This window comes from Acipenser ruthenus, chromosome 3, assembly GCF_902713425.1.
Source record: "Acipenser ruthenus chromosome 3, fAciRut3.2 maternal haplotype, whole genome shotgun sequence".
NCBI classification, from domain to species: Eukaryota; Metazoa; Chordata; class Actinopteri; order Acipenseriformes; family Acipenseridae; genus Acipenser; species Acipenser ruthenus.
Genome location: NC_081191.1, coordinates 56,671,208 through 56,689,365, shown reverse-complemented (window position 1 = coordinate 56,689,365; position 18,158 = coordinate 56,671,208). Strand labels below are relative to the sequence as shown.

The window sequence follows — 18,158 nt, the reverse complement described above, 5'->3', positions numbered from 1 at the left end:
TGAAGGCGATTGGTTACACCTGAGCTAATTAAGTAAGGATTGCTAATACAAGGGGGGTGGACACTTATCCAACCAAACTATTTCAGTTTTTATTTTTAATTAATTTTCTACAAATTTCAAGAATATTTTTTTCACTTGGAAGTTGTGGAGTAGGATGTGTAGATAAATGAAAAAAAAAACTATTTTAATTCCAGGCTATAAGGCAACAAAAGGTGAACATTTTGGGGGTGTATACTTTCTATAGGCACTATATATATATATATATATATATATATATATATATATATATATATATATATATATATATATATATATATATATATATACACTACCGGTCAAAAGTTTTAGAACACCCCCATTTTTACAGTTTTTATTGAAATTTAAGCAGTTCAAGTCCAGTGAATAACCTGAAATGGTACAAAGGTAAGCGGTAAACTGCTAAAACTGTTAAAAAAAAAAGTTTAGGTTACCAAAAACTGAAAAATAATGTACATTTCAGAGTTATACAAAAAGACCTTTTTCAGGGAACAAGTAATGGAAGTAAATTAAGCCTTGAAAGTTGATGCTAACAATTCCTACAGGTGTCCCAACTTTTGTTGATTACTTACAAACCCTCTGTCTGTATAAAAGCAGTGTTGGAACAGACTGTGTTACTACACCCTCTTAAGCATTATTTGGACAGTATTGTACTGCAGGAAGTAGTATATTGCTCTCATAATGGCGAGAAAAAGGCAATTAACAAAGGAAGACAGACAGACCATTATAACCCTTAAAAGTGTAGGTCTTTCCTTTAGAGAAATTGCAAAGAAAGCCAAGGTGTCAGTGAGTACAGTTTCCTACACCATCAAAAGGCACTTGGAAACTGGAGGAAACTCTGACAGGAAGAGGTCTGGCAGACCCAAAGCCACAACAGAATCAGAAGACAAGTTTCTGAGAGTCAACAGCTTGCATGATATGTGGCTCACAGGACAACAGCTTCAAGCACAGCTTAACACTGGTCGAAGTAAGCAAGTCTCAGTTTCAACTGTGAAGAGAAGACTTCGAGCTGCAGGTTTGACAGGTCGAGTGGCAGTAAGAAAGCCATTGCTAAGATGGCAAAATAAGAAAAAGAGGCTTGCCTGGGCCATGAAGCACTGCCAGTGGACTACTGAAGACTGGAAGAAAATTTGAAATCTTCGGTTCATCACGCAGGGTTCTTGTATGCCGTCGAGTAGGCGAAAGGATGGTTCCTCGGTGTGTGACACCAACTGTCAAACATGGAGGAGGAAGCGTGATGGTCTGGGGCTCTTTTGCTGGATCCAGAGTCGGCGACTTGCACAGAGTGAGTGGCACCCTGAACCAAAACTGCTACCACAGCATTTTGCAGCACCATGCAATACCCTCTGGTATACGCCTAGTTGGTCAGGGGTTCATCCTACAGCAAGATAATGACCCAAAACATACCACCAGGCTATGTCAGAACTACCTTAGAAGAAAAGAACAAGACGGTAGGCTTCAAATCAAGGAATGGCCAGCACAGTCTCCAGACTTAAACCCCATCCAGCTGGTTTGGGATGAACTGGACAGAAGGGTGAAAGCAAAGCAACATTTGAGGGAATTTCTGCAACAGTGTTGGGAAGAACTTTCCGAACAATATTTGATTTCCATTGTAGAAAGAATGCCACGAGTGTGTTCGGCTGTTATATCTGCAAAAGGTGGCTGCTTTGATGAGTCAAAAATTTAGATTAAATTTTGTTAAACAAAACGATTCCATGATTTCTTTTTTTTAATCTCCAATTGTTTATTTGTTCTATGCTTTAATTTCAGAGTACACTGAGACATTAAACTGCGTAAATTTCAATAAAAACTGGAAAAATGGAGGTGTTCTAAAACTTTTGACCGGTAGTGTATATACATATTATATATATATATATATATATATATATATATATATATATATATATATATATATATATAAAATATCTCATAGCTCCTGATCTGAAAAATCACTGTTGATTTCTATAACAATTATTAGCAGCATACCCAAGACATACTTTATTAAAAAAAAAAAAAAAAAAAAAAAAGATCGTCCTGGTATGTTTTTTGATATATTAAATGAATTTTAATGTCTGTAATACAGAATGTGATAATATTAGCAGGATATACAACTTGAACTGGGAGACAAATTCCATTCAACAAATGAATGATTAATATTCATCCAGTCCAGTTTTGTACAACATGATGTCTGTTTTTTCTCATTCAGTATCTGTTATTTGTTCTAGATGAACTAATTTGCTTTAGTTTAAAAAAAGACATTCAAAGTTAATTACCATGGATTATAGAGTTTGGTTTGTAATGACACCTGAGGCAAATCTCTGACACTTTGAAAGGTTCCTAATATATACATGATGTGGAGGACCTTATTGCTTTATACTTCAATAATAAGTTATGAGGGATTTAAACAATCATTTTCCCGACTAGTTCGGACATTCAGAATACTGTGCTATGTTCTTAAAATACTTTTAAAATGGGAACAAAGCTAGCGTCCTTTCCTATATATAATAATTTGACACCTTATTAAAATCTATACTAAATATTATACTTTAAAAATTTTTATATATGACATAAATAAAACATAAAACATCTTACTAATAAAATAGAAATGTCATAAATATGACTCTTGATAAAGTGATAACTGACAACATTTTTATTTCACATTTGGAGCGCTACAACTATTATTTTTACATGAGAAATAACTGTAGGGGTTAATTTTTAAAATGTATCTTTTGGGTGTACTGACAAAGGGTTCAGGGATTAATTGATGTTACTTGCGGCTCAGGTTTTTAATTTTTTTTTATTTGCCTTTTTGTATTGTTTATTGGTGTCCATAATTTTTCTTTGTCGTGTACCGGCCAACTCTTTATTTCTGTCTCATCTAGATTGTTCTTTAGCAGTCTATTACATTAAAAAAAGGATGCTACACCGTTTCTCCTCAAGCAACACAACCTAACACAGAGTACACTACCATAATTAAGAATTTCAATTTTCTAAAATTGTAGTTCATTATTTATAAGTAGTTAACAGAGAAGGAGTTAAAACTATGGTTTTAACGTTTAAGTATTCAGATACAGAAATAACTAGCACAAAGGCTGTATATTGATTTGTGAGTGTCATCTGAAGTCTTGCTTTCATTTATTTTAAATAGGTGTTGTGATATGCAGAGTGATTTAGTGATGAGACCATTGATATTCTATTATGGTTTTAAACAATGTGAGTCTGGCTCACATTTAAATGCAATAATAATAATAATAATAATAATAATAATAATAATAATAATAATACAGAAGTAAAAAAATAAACATCCAATAAGCATCAAAGATAGAAATAAAAATATTCAGAAATCTAAACTTAAAACTTTTCCAAAACTACTGGTTGGATATCGGCACTATATTTAACTTTTAATGCTATATATTTATGAGGAGTTAAACATTGTTTAACCAAGACTTCTCTCCTTCAGTGCTAGATCTCCAAATGTCCTTATGTACACATTATCTCCAATCTCAACCTAAATGAAGAAATGACACCAACATTAGGGAAAATCACTTAGCTCTGTACAGTTCCAGACAAAAGTTAGCACACCATCCTATCTTTTACATTTAAAATGCTTTAATTCACGCTGATATTATTACCACTTGGGAAATATATGCAGAGGCTGTGATTTCTCAGGGCCTACAGAATGAAATCTGTTGCTTTTGCATTGTTGCTTCAAATTTCAGGGGACACTGTTCTACAGTATGCAGAAATTGTAGATAGAATGTTGATGGACAACACAGAGAAGACAATACATAGATGATGTTTCCTATCAAAAAGTTTATTGGTGTTTTTTAGTGTCCTCTGACAGAAAGACAATGATTCTTGGTAGTAAATCTCCCTCTCGACCTGTGCGGGTGCTAACTAATGGGAACAGAGTACTTTGGACTACTTGGCCAGACACTTCATTCCGAGGGGTAAAAGGAAGTCAGTCACGTAGAAAAGAGACAGAGCTTCGGTACACTAACTCATTGACCCGGAGGGGAAATGATGTGGCAGCTGCAGATCATAAAAAGCAGCTGCAATCGTTTACCAAGGGGTCATGAGTGACGGTATAAATAGGGGTCGAAGCAATGTTATCGGTTCCTTCGTTTTGGTTGTGTCATTGACCTGGAAGAACCTGTACTGTTGGTGAAATAATCGTGAGTGTTTGTTTGTACTGTCTATTATTGAGTGTATTCACTAGACGGCTAACACATTGCCAGAGGCCAGCACAAACCCGGAGCAGCACTTCACTTGTCCCACTGTAAAACTGTATTGCACCACAATCACTAATTCACGTACTAACCGGACTTGTGTATGGGTTTTGTGTTTAATGTGGGGATACAAGAACGGGAATATTATTTCGGGACCAGCTTGGGGAATTATAAATGAAAGTAATATACACAGCTGTATTACTTACCATCATTATTATTTCCTGTTTGTTTCGCCATCAGGCACTGGATAAAAACAACTAATAAAAACAAACCTTTTCACCTGGATTACAATTGTCTGTCTGTTCTTTAATCACCTGCACCTGTACACAATGAACCACTTTGCCACATGTCCACATAATTTACCAGCATTTTTTTTCAATATAAAATAAACTTTATTCTTAAATATGTATATATATATATATATATATATATATATAGGATTGTATTAGTAATATTGACATTACCCTCATCATTTTTGTTCTGAATGTGTTGTTTTTGGCTTGAATGTTTTTCTGTTTTATTTGTGTAAATAAATGTGTAAATAAAACTAACTGCAAATAGAGAGAAGTTGAAATGTGATTATCGCTATAATTTTTTTTTTTATTATACATATTATTTTGAACAGAATTCCTAATTATGCCAGGTGAGAATTTTTTCTACAAATCAGATATCGGTAACTGTGTAACTATATTTGGAAGTCTGCGGAAGTGCAATATTCAAACAGCTTTAAACAAAAAGTAGAACTCACTTTATCCATTACTATTAAGTTGTATCAAATGAAAGCCTTTATCTGTGACAAAATGATGACTGGAAACACAACTTGGGAACTAAACCGTAACATATACCGTTAACACACCGCTGCAGTTTAACATGAACGCTCTAATGCTTCAGCATCGGTACCAGGCTGGCTTTTATTTTGTAATTTCTAATAATACTACAATGCCAACACAACATTATGTTTAAAACGGTTCATCATAGTAAATCTTTTTTTTTTCAAGGAATATAACAATAAGTGTGTCGACTTTAATTCTGTTCAACTAGATCTCTTGGCATTAACTGACACATTGGTGATTAAATACCAGGAATGGACCGATTAACACTTATTTACTTGCCTATACCACCTATAAAAGAAAAAAAAATGGAAAACAAATCACCCTAAAAAAATTGATAAGGAGAGTCTAGCTGACAATATCCCACACCGGCTTCGCATTCATTCATGGGGTTTCCATGCGGGTCAATTTACACGTGAAATGGCGATGCTCGTGCCCGTTTGGGAGAATTACTCGGGTGAATCAGGTTTGTGGCTGAAAAAACGGCCAAAGAGAGGGATAGGGTAAATCTCATTAACAGCCAAAGAGAGGGATAGGGTAAATCTCATTTACTCGTGTAAATGACGAAACAGGAAAATCCACGCCCAGTTTTACATGGAAACCCAGATTTCACGTGTAAATGTTAATGAGTGTTTATCCGTAACTATAAATATTGCAAGGGATCAGGTCAGTTGTTACTGTGAATTCCAAGACAGCAGAAAGTAATGGCTGATGGCGATTACTTTCTGATAATGTGGGCGGCTTTTTATATTATTGTTTTTTGCTGTGTCTGGACTGTCATGTTGTATATCTCTTGTGGGTTTACAGTTAGGTATAAAACCACTTACCATGAACTTGTTATAGTATTAAAGCAGCTGTTTGAGAATACCCTTGCTGTAAAAATTACGATAAAGTTAAACAGTGAGTTGCTTAAATATCTAACTGAATTAATTCCCGTCCTTTTTTGATCCCAGCTATGTCCAAAGACAACACGTGTCTGCCCTCTACGTTAATATAGTTGGTGAACTGGATGTCATGAGCCAGTTCGATTGTCCAAAGCAGTGCAACAACATCTAACAAGTTGTTGATGCCCTCTTAGAATTGACCAAATAAAATTGCAAATGAATGTATTGATTGTGTTTTATTTGTTTGCATCATTAATATTTAACACAGCAGTAAATCCAACACAACTTAAAAGAAAGGAGAGAATCTCTGACAGCACGAGCCTCCTCAGATCGCTGCTGTCCAATTGAAACTGGCGGCTGAGGTAACCTTAACAATTGCCAAGTCCACTTACAATAAGCAGGATTGGGCTTGTTCGCTTGTTTTGAAAGGCAGTGTCTCTTTTTTCTCGTGAGACTTGGCAACACTGGTAACCTCCCCGCCTGTTTCACAGGCAGCAACTGATTCCACCTCACTTTGTTGTTGACAAGAGTTTGTGCAGGATACAGCAGGCAGTGGCAATTTTGGGAACTAACTAATGCTGCACTTCAGTCCATTTCAGCAGTATCTGCCACCTCCCTTTCAAGTTCCCACTACCCGTATTTCCCCAAGCGTGGTGTTGAATGCTTCCTCAGCAGCTGTCAGCCGTTCTAACGGGTAGGGCTTCTAAGCCAGTGTAGTATACAGAGCATCACCTGATCCCCTAGCTGTATTGCCTGAATGAAAAGTATATATATATATATACTGTATATATATGTCTCTGCCGGTTTTCAGCCATGGTGATCTGCAATACCTGTTCAGTTTAATTTTATACCTCGAGTTCATTTTTAATTTATGAGTAGTAAGAGTTGAAACAGTATTCTAATGACGTGATACCCCACTAGTGACATTTGAAATTTGGGCAAGAGCAGTAAAACACATTATTAACCAACCAGACACGAGGTATTTTGCTTTATTGCAGCAGCTTAGATTCACTCGTGTACTAGTTCTCTGCGCATGGAATCCATATTTTCACATAATTTCACTAGTAATCTTCAAAAACGGCACGAGTACTTTACACATAGCTAATTTACATATCAACCCCCACCTTTCCCATTCATTTGCATGCCGTCGGGTGAAAAGCCTGGTTTACTTGAGTAAAAAAAAATGAGCGAACGGAAACCCAAAAAAAGCATTTTACACAAGAAATTTTTCTCGTGTAAATGTCTCGAGTTAAAAAAAAAGCTCGCATGGAAATCCCATGATTGATACGCGTATTGTTTACTTGCTTTTGTCGCCCAGGTCAACCCTGCTTTATCAAAAGCAGTGTTAAATTGCGTACCCGACCCGTGTGACACCGGGTCCTGCCCCGGTAGATCATGCCAGTGTGAAAGGGGCTCAAATTTGGAATGTGTGTCTCTTTCCTGCACGTATGTCACGTGAGTTTGAAGGCGCACTTCAGTGAGCGGTAACTTAGCAACAGACGTACAATCCATTTTACAACTCTAAAAAGCAACAGCTTGCATTTTGAATTTATCATGCAGCGATTTATTGTTCAAAAACGAGAAGTTGCACTGGTGGTGAAGATTAACTTTCTCGACCTTCTAAATCTACTCAGAATGAGCCAGTGAAAAAGTAAAAGAAAGTGGTGAGAAAATATCAAGATGCGTACTTAAAGTTTGGATTTTCCTTTACCGGATTGAGTGAGTATCCTTTGCCTCAGTGCTGTGAAACTTTAGCTAAAACATGAGTGTCATCTGTAGCAAAAACATAGTATGTTGCAAAATAAACCACTAGTGTTTTTTTTGTTTTGTTTTTTTAGAGAAAAGGATAAAAATTTAAGATGAAATCAGGTTGAGCCTCACTAACATATTCCCCCAGCTGGAAAAACTGCGACTAGAAAGTTGAATAGTTGAGAGTAGAGTTGTGTCTTTTAGTTACAAAAGTACAGAAATTAGGATTTTAAGAGTAAGGTGCAGGTAGCACTGGTGTTACTAAAATGTGATACCATATGTAGAAGGAAAAATTAAAAATAGCTTGATTTCAAAGATACTTAGTTGTGAAAAGGTGCATTATTTCAATGTTTGATTAAAAACACAATCTGTTTAGTACTTGTATTTACTTTATAAAACTAAAGTGTTTCAAATAATGTTTAAAAGATATAGAAGCACTTCATCCAGTGCGTATTCCTATTGATTTCTATCGTTAAATATTAACATTAAAATGAAAAAATAATGTAAATCTGTATTTGCAGTGTTACAGGTTTAAACATATACAGTACAATGTTTTCCGTTCATTTTCTTCAGGAAGTGTTAATAGTAGGCCACAGTGCCTAATGCAGCTGCACAGATGGGCCTCAGGTAAAAAGTTTGGGAACCCCTGGATTAAGGTACACTCCAGTCCTGTAGGTGGCAGCAATAAGCCTCATATTTGGCTTACACAGCAATATTAATGATATTTACTTTTATGCCCTGTCCACACTACATAACCGATCTCGAGAACCATGATAAAAAAACGCTTTAATTAATCCAGCTCAAAGCGTCCACACTGAAGTACCGTTTCACGTTTAGTCGGGCGTAATGCGTACACACATTATTACTATTTGTCACAGATGGCTTTGTGTGGTGTGTGGGTGGTGACGTCAGGTTCAGGAAACAGCAGTCAAAACAAAAGGTACGGGGCTGAAACGGCCGCAGCCGTATTTCTATTAAATAATAAAACAAATGACTTGGAGGCGTTCCCAGGCGGTGACGTATAGGCATCCCTAGGCGGTGACGTATAGGCATCCTTGTGCGGTGACGTGAAGGCATCCTGGGCGGTGTATTGCAAGCATCCCCGGGCAATATCTTGGAGGCATCCCCGGTTGGTGCCTTGGAGGCATCCCTGGTCGATGATGTGCAGGCATCCCCGGGCGGTGTCTTGGAGGCATCCCCAGGCGATGGCGATGGTTTCTCGGCAGCCCTAGGCGGTGCAGGCGTGGCAGCCCTAGGCAATGCAGGCTCGGCAGCCCTAGGCGTTGCAGGTGTGGCAGCCCTAGGCATTGCAGGCTTGGCAGCCCTAGGCACTGCAGGCTTGGCATAGGGGCATCCCGACCAGTTGTGTCCCCCCTCCTCACGTCTCCTGCACCAGCCCGGTGGAACCGCAGAGCATTCCCTCCAGCAGCGATCTTCCTTCCTGCACCAGGGGAACAGGTTCTATGGCTCCTCTGGCTGCTTTTGCTTTTGCTGTTGCTGCTGGGGCAGTATGAGCAGCAGTCTACCTCCCTCTGCTAGTGGTGGAGACCGATGCAGCCCCTGCTCCTCCCTCTCCTGATGGACAGGGCACCTGGCCATGTAGCGCCCACCCCGCAGTTGGAGCATAACTGTGGTGGCTGTCCATGGGGGTACCAGGGACAGTTCACGTGTTCATGCGGGCAGCAGAATTCATCCATTTCCCTGTCTCTCACAAGCTGCAACAAAATATAAAGCAGGGTTTCTTGGGAGGTACGTGTTTCCAGGTGTCCTGGGAGTCATCAATTGCGCACCAACACAGAATAGGCACCTTTACATAAACCATAAGGGGAGCTATTCTGTTAATGTGCAAGAAGTGTGTGATGCCAACTACATCACAAATGTGTATGCAAACTATCCTGGCTCTGTTCATGACTTGTTTATCCTCACTAATTCGCAGGTTGCTAATTCACAGGGCCTCCCTTTCTTTCCAGGGTTTTAGCAAATTAAATGTGATCAATTTCGATTTTATTACGGCGATCGGTTTGTCTGATTTCATAGTTTGAATAAAATCGAGAAAATATTCGTTCCTGAGTCTTTTTGCTACCTAGATGTCCTGAACAAGGGACATCGTGAGCCAACTGCATGATCTCACTCCGAAAAGACTGGGGAACAAGTAATTGCTTTACAGTCTGCTCTGTGTTTGTGGCTTGGGATCGCTGTTTCAAAATGTGCCCATTCTCGACCTAAAATAACCGGGTACAACAACCTTTTTGCCACAGCCACGATTACGCGGCGGGTATGACGGCCTATCGTCACATCTAATTTAGTGAGGGGGTAGTCCTCACTAAATTATCTCTATCTCTATGGATACAGGAGACGACCACTAACCTACGTGACCACCAATTAAGGTTTGCCCACACCCTGAGTCCACTAATGCGTGGGTGCTCACATTACCAACTCGCACATCAACAATAAAAGGCCTCTCCCAATCATTACCCCTGGACTTACCTGTCACCGGTGAAAAGAAATGCGAGGCTGCACCACACTCCATTGCTGCGGGCAATTTTGGGCGAAGTGACCAGCCTCATGGCACCGGTAACACACCAGGGTAAAAGGCGCCCACGGAGCCTGTGTGTCCCGTTGCCGACTTAGTAGCGGGGAGGGGGCCCCTGCTCTACCCCAGCTGGGGGTCGACCTTGGCCTCCATTGTTGTGGAGCGATGAGAAGGTGTTGGTCCATGGATGATGGGTGTGTGTGGTTGAGGTGGCCCTGGCCTTGGGCCCGCCATCCTGGGCAGGCGTTAGTGTTGCCAGTAGTGGAACAGCCAGTGGAGGGAGCTAAGATTCCTCGTAGCCTTTGGCCAACCGGACCGCTGCATCCAGCGTGGTGGGGCGGTGTCTACTGACCCAGTTGCGTGCCTCTGGCCCCAGCATCTGTATGAACTGCTCGATGGTTACCAGTTTGGTAACCTCCTCGGCTATATGTGTGCCAGGGCAGAGCCACGGGTCACTTGATCCACCAGCTGTTGAGCCATCACACGTGGTCTGACTCCTGCAGGTCGCTGGTATTCTCGGAACTGGCAACAGAGTATGACCTTTTTCACCAGGTCGTAATCCAATGCCCCCTCATGTGTCAAGGCTTGGTAGGCTGCACTGCTGGTTCTGACACCTGTTCCCTCCGGTTGGCTGCCAGGAACATGGAAGTCATCCTTTCCATCATCACTTCCATCCTCTGCTACTGTGCCTCCATCATCACAGTCATCGTAGCAGGGTCAATTTTTCCCTCTTCTGTACACCAAGTGTGACAGGACGGTGAGTGGTGTGATAATATCAACAAGTCGTCACACTGATATTCCTTCAAAACATCTAGATTTTATTAAATTATATACACAAATTAAATGCAGTCGCTCCTATACAAGCAGTGGTATAGGGGAATCAAATACGGCGGGTTGCAGTCCCAATCAAAAAGACTCCTTAACCACAATCCTCCGTGCACGAAACGGTGCTCTGTAATCCGGGGGAAGGTGGTGCTTGTGTCCATGCTGTGCTGTGCAGTGAGGTAGTGATCTGTGAATGAGCTGGCTCCATGGCTGCAGCTCTGGATCTCCTCCTTAAGCCTCTGCAATAAATAAACACAAACAATGGCAGAAGAAACACGTACATGCTCCAGCTGGGAACTACATTCTCAGCGCAAGGGGCCGTACTCATGCAACGGACAACGTGGAGAACTACTGGGCTACACACATATAGAATATAACTGTTAGGATTTTGCTTTTATTAAACAATGAACACAATCAATTACTGATTAATAATAATTTGTTTCATGAAATCAAATTAAAAAAATGTAATTCTGTCCAAACATACTTGCCAAAACTGAGCCCATCTAATTTTTGTGCATGACAGATGGCATGCTCTACCCGGGTCAAAACCCTGTGTCATGCTTGGCTACACGATTTCACACTTCTTTTGATAAAGCAGGGATGACCTGGGTGACAGACACAAGTACACAATGTGCGTATCAATGCCCTGGAAGAAGCTTGTTACTGACACTTTAATCCAAGCTTCTCTGGATTCAACCGTCGGCCCAAATGTTGATTAGAGCAAATCATTTCTTCATCCCTGCCGCAATCTGGCTGATGATGTGTCTCAAGCAACAAAAATATGGCTAAACAGAATAAACAGAAATGTTCGTTGCGGAAGTGAAACCGGGTCAAAACGTGTAGACCCACAATCACACTACGCGAGATTGTGACCTGGGTTAGCCAGGGCCCAGGTGCGGACCCAGGTAGAAGTGCCAATGTGAAAGGGGTTTATTTTTGCTGTCTTTTCTCGCTCATTTCTCAACCGGGGAAAAAAAATGCTCACCAGAGATTATAAAATACTACATGGGATAGTGTGTGATAAATGAAAATATAATGCCCACCGTGGTTGAAATGAGTTATTAAAAATAAATAATAGTTTAAAGATTATAAATATATATATATATAATTAACATTTAATATACACACAACAAAACATTCTCAAGTATGACCAGCAGGCTATATCACTCAAAAGCGTGACCATCTCCAGACCAGCTTCACCAGCTTTACACCAGCAGCCACCAACTTGTTAGCAAACAAATTCATCAGCATGACCATGACCAGCAGAAACCAGCTTAAGTTCCAAGCTGGTCAGTGCTGGAATCCCCGGCACGGTGTCCTCCCCTTTTAGGTAAGGTTGTTATTATTATTATTATTATTATTATTATTATTATTATTATTATTATTATTATTATTATTATTATTATTATTATCTAGTTAAGAACGTAATGAGCAAATTAATAACAGACGTCATCAAACTAAATGTGGTACTTAGAATGATCCTGTGAGAATATAAACATAATAAACAATAGGGAGAACAGCAACAGGGCTAGTTCCATTTTTATGGAAAGTAAGTAAAACATTAAACTGCTTGTTTGACTAGTTTGGCTGGGATCGTATCAGATTGTCTGTATGATCATATCTGTCATTGTTTATGAAGGGTTATGGGTGGGTCACTGGACAGAAGAGTTTGGGGTTGTTTTGATTTCCTAACATTGTGCCTCTTTTCAGTTTTCAAAAATGATTGTCTAAATACTGTTTGCATCGCAATGCAATTGGGTTTCTTTTTCTGTTGCTTTGAGAAAAAAAAAATCATATTTACTTATTTTATTTTGAGTAATACTGGGCTCCAACAACATTGTGCACAATATAAATAAATAAGGAACAATACAGAAGATATCTGTAAGTAACAATTGAGAACAAATTAAATAAATACATAAATACATTAATAAAAACATCATAATTGGAGGTATTATGTCACTTTGTAAAATCGGTAATTCTATAAAGTGTGTAATTTTTTTAAATATAAATTGTAACATACGTTTTTACAAGAGTATGACACCTAAAAACAAAGGTTGATGGTTTTATCAGTAGGGGACCTTACAAAACCTCCAACAATACAGAAGTACCTTTCAATCCAGGTGTGCTTTCTGTGATTCTGGAGTCTACCTGTAGGTTGCAGTATTGGCTTTAGAAAGAACACCACTTTAACATCACCTACACCTGGTGAACAGTTCCAGTTATGCTAAACAGAATTTTATATTTGCATGTGAAAAATTGTAGAGAAAGACAAGCCATTTTAATAAACAGCTGTATTATTATTATTATTATTATTATTATTATTATTATTATTATTATTATTATTATTATTTATTTCTTAGCAGACGCCCTTATCCAGGGCGACTTACAATTGTTACAAGATATCACTTTATTTTGTTTATTTATTTATTTTTTTTATGTGCACATTGATAAGATGGTGTTATTTACAATTGAATGTATTTGGCGACCACACACTCCTATATTCTTCAGTTTCATTAACCTCTCAAAACCCCAGCCCCTCACAGACAATTTCCGCCTGGGGGGCTGTGCCCTTAAATAAATCACTATATCTTCCAAAGTATAGACAGCACAGGCATGGTTCAGGGCTTGAATTCAAGGTAACCCCTTGGGCATCAAGACTAAAACCTCAGGTGTGATAAAAGTCTTACTCAGTACCACACTGGAAGGAGATATCCAGAAAAAACACATAAAAAAACAACAAACGCTTTTCATTTTTTTATGTTCTATAGTCATTTTTTCAACTTGTAGCATATGAAAAGAGCCAGATTTTTTTCCAGTGCTTCACCAACATGTCTAATATACTGGGTAAAAATTTGGAACTGTTTGAACAAAGGGATCAAATTCTACAGGAGTTTTTACAAAGCTAAGCCCAAGGGTCCCCAAACCTCTCCAAAAATAAACATTGTGTAAATCTTTATGTCAATTGATATACTAAGTTCTAAAAGGGATGTTATCTTCTGGCACCTCACAGGCTAGCCATAGCTACATGCATTTGCCTTTGAAAGGTTTTTTTTTTTTTTTTTTTTTTTTTTTTCCCTTATCTCATTCAAGAGGTGGGTGTGTTTGTTTGCACATCAATTACTCTGTGATGTATTGGGTTACAAACACAGTAAAGGCATGAATGGAACGCTTGTGACCTCCCCTACAACGTGATCAGGGAGATTCCATCGTCATGAAGGTTGTAAGACCACAGCAGCAAAACGCAAGCTAGTCGATTGCTTTTGTTTTGAATGCATGGGGGTACTAGACACATTGTGAATGGGATATCTCAGCGGTGAAATGACGGATTCGAAAAATTCCTTCGCTGTTTGACGGTAGGAAAACAACGATTTTGATATCGAGTCAGCTTTTTTCTCTTTTGCTTTTGTAATAATATTAAAAATGCGTTATGAAATATAATATTTACGTGCAGTTCCGTGTTCCGCCGGCGGGACAAGAGGGGCGTAAAAGGTTGTTGCTATATACATGAGGTCAACCAAATTTTGTTTGCTCTTTAAATCACCAGATTTGTAAAATGGTGGGATTTTGTGCCATAATTAACATTAATGGATGCGTCAATTACATTAAATGAAGCAGAAAAATGCATGCAGCTGTTAAATATACAAAACATACACTTGACTGCATTGGATTTATTTAGACTTGCCCAATGAAACTTTAATTCAACTTAATTATCTTTGTGTATATCAGATTGTAACAAAAATGCAGTTAATATTGTGTAAATTGACTATTTTTCTACTTACATAACAGGACCCTTATAAAATTTCACCACAGAGTTTGGTTTACAGCATACACGTGCCATGCCTCACCATGATTAATGCTTTTTATTATGCTTATCTGCTTTATAAGTTCACTATGTCTTTACTTTGTTTTACAGCGTATATAGCGCCTTGTGTTCAAGTTCATAGAATCTCTACATAATTGCATGAAACAGTACATCTAAGAAAATAATTTACACTTGTGAATTTCTATATGTTATTATATGCTATATGTTATTATACCATTACTTAATTTTGGGGAATATACAGTAGATATAAGTTATTTTGATCCATTTAATGTCTTGTGCCAGTATCCAGTTTTGGGTTCCCTCTGTTCTTTATCATGAATGCTTTGATCATATTGCATTCATCTGTGACTCTTTAATCTTATCACACATCAAAGGTGTTGTCATTTCATCTTGTTGCTGAAGTTGACATTTTTGACGTTTTATCAAACTTGTCAAACTCATACACACATTTTCTCAAAGGCTTATAGAAGTGTGCATGACAACAATTAAAAAACGTTCCCTCTTCTAAAACATTATTTAGAATAACAAAAGAGTCCCATAGGTTTACAGTAGCCATGTAAAAACAGAAAGTTCCAAATATGCTGCGTCTTGGTGGTCTGCCAATACAGTCGCAGACAAAAGTATTGGCATACTATACTTAATATAAGACAATTGAAGAAAACACATTCAATAAAATTATTTGAATGAACATTAGCCACTAATTAATATGACAAAGACCACAATTTCTAGTAATACAAACAATCTTTGTTAGAAAAAAAACTAACAAGTCATATGAAATATTTGTACATGACAATTACAAAGGTCTGTAAAAAAATTCAATAGAACAAATTAAAAAATATATCAACTATACAATAATTAAGCTGCATTATAAAGCCAATAGACAGAAAAGTGGTAATTATAACATTATTTTTTGTATTTTTTTGCCAACAAAGCAGATGATGATGAAGACAAATGAATTGGATTCATGTTTGAGAAAAGCACTCTTGGCAGACTACAGCAAAGGAAATGGCTACAAAGCAGTATCAAATAAATATGAAAAACCAAAATCCACCATCACAGCAATAATCAAGAAATACCACAGAACAAATTCAACCGAAACGCTTGAAAGAAGTGGACATCCAATAAAATTACGAGTACAGCAGGTAGGAGAATCATCTGAGTAGCTAAAAAAGATCCAAGATTAAAAATCAAGGACTTAAAGAAAGATTTAGAAGCATCAGGCATAATAGTGCACGAGAGAACTGCACAAAGACACCTGAACACAAAAGAGTTGTATACCTGTAGATCTCACTGCAAACCACTTTTAAAGAAAATCAATAAAACAAACAAATCTGAAGCATTCTTTAACAAAATTCTCTGGTCCAATGAGACTAAAATATAACCTTCCCCCAAAAATGAACAATAGTATTTTTGGAGAAAAAAGGGGAAGTCTTCAATGAAGAAAGCCTTGTACCTACATTTAAACATGGAGGTGGTTTGTCCGTGATATGGGGGTGTTTTAGCAGTTCAGGGGTTGAGACATTCATGTCATTGAAGATGGAATTAATGCAGCCATGTATCAAAACATTCTACAAAGTACAATGATACCATCTGCTCGTAGGATGATTGGCAGACAGGTTATCTTCCAACACAACCATGACCCAAAGCATACAGCTAAGTCAACTGGAATTCTTGAAGAAAATTAAGATAAAAATTTTGGAGCTCATTTTTATATTGCGAGAGGCTAAGTTCAGATACCATAGTTATCACCTGCTATTTTAAAGTTATCACCTGCCATTTCAATGTTATCACCTGTTTCTTTTTTTCAAGTAGAATAGTAGTCGAGTTTCAATATGACAGGTAGGCTAGCAAATACCCCCATTCTACATGCTGTATGTCTGAAAATACACAAACCATGCAATACAGGTTTAAATGACCTAACACCTCATTTTCTATCTGTGTATGACTTATTATTATTTACATATTCACATGTAATTTACACGTTTGTAACTGCACTATAAACACAGCATTGTGTTAAAATAAAGAGTTATTTAATAAATCTAATTTAATATTTAACAGAATTTCACAAACAAGATTTAACATACTGTTTGAAGTATCATAAACATCTGAAAGCCATAATAAAAGCAAAAGGAGGACACACAAAATACTAAAGCAGGGGTGCCAATAATTTTGTCATTAACGAATACTTTAAATGAAATAGGTTTTTTTAGGGTTTTTTTAATAAAGGTTTTTTAAGTATTTTTATAAAGATTATTAGTGTATTTTGCATTTGAATTAAAAAATAGTTAAAGTAAGGGTCCCCGAGTGACTCATCAGTTAAAGTGCTGCCACTGGGTGTGCAGGATGAGTCATACAGATTGGACGGCGCCAGTCTGCTTTCTGGTGTGGGGGATGGGAAACTGGCAGGATTCCTTCTCCTCATCGCGCAACAGTGAACCCTACTGGCCAGACACTGAGCACATTCAGAATGGATAAAAAGCAGGGCTGACCTCTGTAGCCCGCCCACCTCCGCTCTGGATTGCTCGCCATAAAAGCGATTCTGGCGTTAGGCTTGTGAGATTGGAGGATACACACACCCTCAGAACGTTTGTACTGTGTGGGGACTCGCTGCGGTGAAGAGAAAAAACATAAGTGACATTCCAAATTGGGGGTAAAAATAAATAAAAATAATAATTGGTCACCTAAATTAAAAATAATAATAAAAAAGTTTACTAAATGCTTGTCCTTAATCTGTTACCTTGAATTACAGCATAGCCTAATATGCATAGGGTGCCAAAAATTTTCTCTGTGACTGTAGGTGACACAGACCTGTTGTCACAAATTACACGCTTGTGCTTCTTTCCAATCTGCTAGGAAATGTCTATGGTTAAAGTACACCATATCGTCTGCCTATGTGCTGCTGGGGGAAAATAAATAAAAAATCAGTATAGTTTGGCCTTGATGTGCAAATGGTAATAGCATCTGAAAGGAGTGGAGAATCCTGTGAGCTGTGTTACTTGCTGTGAACCTATTGCTGCCAATAAAGAGCCTGCCGGCTATTGAATCATGCTCTGTTGTCAAGACTGCCTTCTTTTTCCGATAGCAATTTCATCCAGTGCAACATTATTATTATTATTATTATTATTATTATTATTATTATTATTATTATTATTATTATTATTACCACCATTACTTAGAGGCACGATATTACCTATAGTGATTGCAGATTCTTAAAAGTTTCTTTTTACACAAATAATCTTTGTGAAAACA

The 18,158-nt window shown here is 37.9% G+C and overlaps 1 long non-coding RNA gene across 1 annotated transcript in view; it reads left to right on the top strand.

Annotated features, from left to right (window-relative positions):
- The window catches only part of LOC131721057 (uncharacterized), a 28,328-nt gene extending 10,371 nt beyond the window's left edge, over positions 1-17,957 (top strand). The window contains exon 2 of the long non-coding RNA XR_009319837.1: positions 15,845-17,957. This is a non-coding gene — a long non-coding RNA (uncharacterized LOC131721057). The remainder of the gene's footprint in view (positions 1-15,844) is intronic.
- The last annotated feature ends 201 nt before the right edge of the window (positions 17,958-18,158 follow it).